Raw genomic sequence first — 4911 nt, 5'->3', positions numbered from 1 at the left:
GTTTAATTGACTGTTTCAGTGTGGTACCACATTACTACGTGATCCAATCCAGAAATTGCCCAGGATCCAGCCATGAAGTATGAGAAATATGCGAAAGTATGAGTCTGATGAGGTCAAATCCCAGACCTATCCCAAACTTAACTTGCGTTATCCTCTAAAATATTGATCGAAACCAGGTTTAATCGACTGTCTCAGCGTGGTACCACATTGCTATGTGATACAATCCAGAAACATCCCAGGACCAAGCCATGAAGTATGAGAAATATGCGAAAGTATGAGCCTGATGAGTGAAAATCCCCGGCCTAACCTAGACCTAACATGCGTTATCCTCAAAAATATTCATCCAAACCAGGTTTAATGGACTGTTTCAGTGTGGTACCACTTTACTACGTGATCCAAAGCAGAAAAAACCCTCGATCAGGTCAACATGTATGTTAAAACTGCGAAAGTATGACCCCGGTGAGAGCAAACCCCAGGCCTAACCTAGACCTAACATGCGTTGTCCTCTAAAATATTGATGGAAACCAGGTTTAATTGACTGTTTCAGTGTTGTACTTCATTACTACGTGATGCGATCCAGAGAAAGCCCAGGATCCAGCCATGAAGTATGAGAAATATGCGAAAGTATGAGCCTGATGAGGGCAAATCCTAGACCTAACCCAGACCTAACATGCGTTATCCTCTAAAATATTTATCAAGACCAGGTTTAATTGACCGTTTCAGTGTGGTACCACATTACTACGTGATCCAAACCAGAAAAAACTCAGGATCGGTTCAACAAGGATGTGAAGAATGCGAAAGTATGAGCCTGATGAGTGAAAATCCCAGGCCTAACCTAGACCTAACATGTGTTATCCTCAAAAATATTGATCGAAACATGGTTTAATCGACTGTTTCAGTGTGGTACCACATTACTATGTGGTCCAAACCAGAAAATAACCCAGGATCTGTTCAACGAGTATGTGAAGTGTGCGAAAGTATGAGTCTGATGAGGTCAAATCCCAGACCAATCCCAGACCTAACTTGCGTTGTCCTCTAAGATATTGATGGAAACCAGGTTTAATTGACTGTTTCAGTGTTGCACTTCATTACTACGTGATGCAATCCAGAAAAAGCCCAGGATCTAGCCATCAAGTATGAGAAATATGCGAAAGAATGAGCCTGATGAGAGCAAATCCCAGACCTAACCTAGACCTAACATGAATTATTCTGTAAAATATTGATCAAAACCAGGTTTAATTGACTGTTTCAGTGTGGTACCACATTACTACGTGATCCAATCCAGAAATTGCCCAGGATCCAGCCATGAAGTATGAGAAATATGCGAAAGTATGAGTCTGATGAGGTCAAATCCCAGACCTATCCCAAACTTAACTTGCGTTATCCTCTAAAATATTGATCGAAACCAGGTTTAATCGACTGTCTCAGCGTGGTACCACATTGCTATGTGATACAATCCAGAAACATCCCAGGACCAAGCCATGAAGTATGAGAAATATGCGAAAGTATGAGCCTGATGAGTGAAAATCCCCGGCCTAACCTAGACCTAACATGCGTTATCCTCAAAAATATTCATCCAAACCAGGTTTAATGGACTGTTTCAGTGTGGTACCACTTTACTACGTGATCCAAAGCAGAAAAAACCCTCGATCAGGTCAACATGTATGTTAAAACTGCGAAAGTATGACCCCGGTGAGAGCAAACCCCAGGCCTAACCTAGACCTAACATGCGTTGTCCTCTAAAATATTGATGGAAACCAGGTTTAATTGACTGTTTCAGTGTTGTACTTCATTACTACGTGATGCGATCCAGAGAAAGCCCAGGATCCAGCCATGAAGTATGAGAAATATGCGAAAGTATGAGCCTGATGAGGGCAAATCCTAGACCTAACCCAGACCTAACATGCGTTATCCTCTAAAATATTTATCAAGACCAGGTTTAATTGACCGTTTCAGTGTGGTACCACATTACTACGTGATCCAAACCAGAAAAAACTCAGGATCCGTTCAACAAGTATGTGAAGAATGCGAAAGTATGAGCCTGATGAGTGAAAATCCCAGGCCTAACCTAGACCTAACATGTGTTATCCTCAAAAATATTGATCGAAACATGGTTTAATCGACTGTTTCAGTGTGGTACCACATTACTATGTGGTCCAAACCAGAAAATAACCCAGGATCTGTTCAACGAGTATGTGAAGTGTGCGAAAGTATGAGTCTGATGAGGTCAAATCCCAGACCAATCCCAGACCTAACTTGCGTTGTCCTCTAAGATATTGATGGAAACCAGGTTTAATTGACTGTTTCAGTGTTGCACTTCATTACTACGTGATGCAATCCAGAAAAAGCCCAGGATCTAGCCATCAAGTATGAGAAATATGCGAAAGAATGAGCCTGATGAGAGCAAATCCCAGACCTAACCTAGACCTAACATGAATTATTCTCTAAAATATTAATCGAAACCAGGTTTAATTGACTGTTTCAGTGTGGTCCCACATTACTACGTGATCCAAACCAGAAAAAACCCAGGATCCGTTCAACAAGTATGTGAAGAATGCGAAAGTATGAGCCTGATGAGTGAAAATCCCAGGCCTAACCTAGACCTAACATGCGTTATCCTCAAAAATATTGATCGAAACATGGTTTAATCGAGTGTTTCAGTGTGGTACCACATTACTATGTGGTCCAAACCAGAAAATAACCCTGGATCTGTTCAACGAGTATGTGAAGTGTGCGAAAGTATGAGTCTGATGAGGTCAAATCCCAGACCAATCCCAGACTTAACTTGCGTTATCCTCTAAAATATTGATCGAAACCAGGTTTTATCGACTGTTTCAGTGTGGTACCACATTGCCACGTGATCCAAACCCGCAAAAGCCCGGGATCCGTTCAACAAGTATGTGAAGAATGCGAAAGTATGAGTCTGATGAGTGAAAATCCCCGACCTAACCTAGACCTAACATGCGTTATCCTCTAAAATATTGATCCAAACCAGGTTTGATGGACTGTTTCAGTGTGGTACCACACTACTACGTGATCCAAACCAGAAAAAACCCAGGATCTGTTCAACAAGTATGTGAAAAACGCGAAAGTATGAGCCTGATGAGGGCAAGTTCCAGACCTATCCCAGACCTAACTTGCGTTGTCCTCTAAGATATTGATGGAAACCGGGTTTAATTGACTGTTTCAGTGTTGCACTTCATTACTACGTGATGCAATCCAGAAAAAGCCCAGGATCTAGCCATCAAGTATGAGAAATATGCGGAAGAATGAGCCTGATGAGAGCAAATCCCAGACATAACCTAGACCTAACATGAATTATTCTGTAAAATATTGATCAAAACCAGGTTTAATTGACTGTTTCAGTGTGGTACCACATTACTACGTGATCCAAACCAGAAAAAACCCTCGATCAGGTCAACAAGTATGTGAAAAACGCGAAAGTATGACCCTGATGAGGGCAAATCCCAGGCCTAACCTAGACCTAACATGCGTTATCCTCTAAAATATTGGTCGAAACCTGGTTTAATCGACTGTTTCAGTGTGGTACCACATTACTATGCGATCCAAACCAGAAAATATCCCAGGATCTGTCAAACGAGTATGTGAAGTGTGCGAAAGTATGAGCCTGATGAGAGCAAATCCCAGACCTAACCTAGACCTAACATGAATTATTCTCTAAAATATTGATCAAAACCAGGTTTAATTGACTGTTTCAGTGTGGTACCACATTACTACGTGATCCAAACCAGAAAAAGCCCAGGATCAGTTCAACAAGTATGTGAAAAACGCGAAAGTATGAGTCTGAAGATGGCGAATCCCAGACCTATGCCAGACCTAACTTGCGTTATCCTCTAAAATAATGATCGAAACCAGGTCTAATTGACTGTTTGAGCGTGGTACCACATTACTACGTGATACAATCCAGAAACAGCCCAGGATCTACCCATGAAGTATGAGAAATATGCGAAAGTATGAGCCTGATGAGGGCAAATCTTAGACCTAACCCAGACCTAACATGCGTTATCCTCTAAAATATTTATCAAGATCAGGTTTAATTGAATGTTTCAGTGTGGTACCACATTACTACGTGAACCAAACCAGAAAAAACCCAGGATCCGTTCAACAAGTATGTGAAGAATGCGAAAGTATGAGTCTGATGAGTGAAAATCCCAGGGCTAACCTAGACCTAACATGCGTTATCCTCTAAAATATTGATTCAAACCAGGTTTAATGGACTGTTTCAGTGTGGTACCACTTTACTACGTGATCCAAAGCAGAAAAAACCCTCGATCAGGTCAACATGTATGTTAAAACTGCGAAAGTATGACCCTGATGAGGGCAAATCCCTGGCCTAACCTAGACCTAACATGCGTTGTCCTCTAAAATATTCATGGAAACCAGGTTTAATTGACTGTTTCAGTGTTGTACTTCATTACTACGTGATGCTATCCAGAAAAAGCCCAGGATCTAGCCATCAAGTATGAGAAATATGCGAAAGAATGAGCCTGATGAGAGCAAATCCCAGACCTAACCTAGACCTAACATGAATTATTCTGTAAAATATTGATCAAAACCAGGTTTAATTGACTGTTTCAGTGTGGTACCACATTACTACGTGATCCAATCCAGAAATAGCCCAGGATCCAGCCATGAAGTATGAGAAATATGCGAAAGTATGAGTCTGATGAGGTCAAATCCCAGACCTATCCCAGACTTAACTTGCGTTATCCTCTAAAATATTGATCGAAACCAGGTTTAATCGACTGTTTCAGCGTGTTACCACATTGCTATGTGATACAATCCAGAAACATCCCAGGACCTAGCCATGAAGTATGAGAAATATGCGAAAGTATGAGCCTGATGAGTGAAAATCCCCGGCCTAACCTAGACCTAACATGCGTTATCCTC

This window comes from Colletes latitarsis, unplaced genomic scaffold, assembly GCF_051014445.1.
Source record: "Colletes latitarsis isolate SP2378_abdomen unplaced genomic scaffold, iyColLati1 scaffold0018, whole genome shotgun sequence".
NCBI lineage: Eukaryota > Metazoa > Arthropoda > Insecta > Hymenoptera > Colletidae > Colletes > Colletes latitarsis.
The sequence above is the reverse complement of the archived record's forward strand: the minus strand, read 5'-3'. Positions refer to the sequence as shown.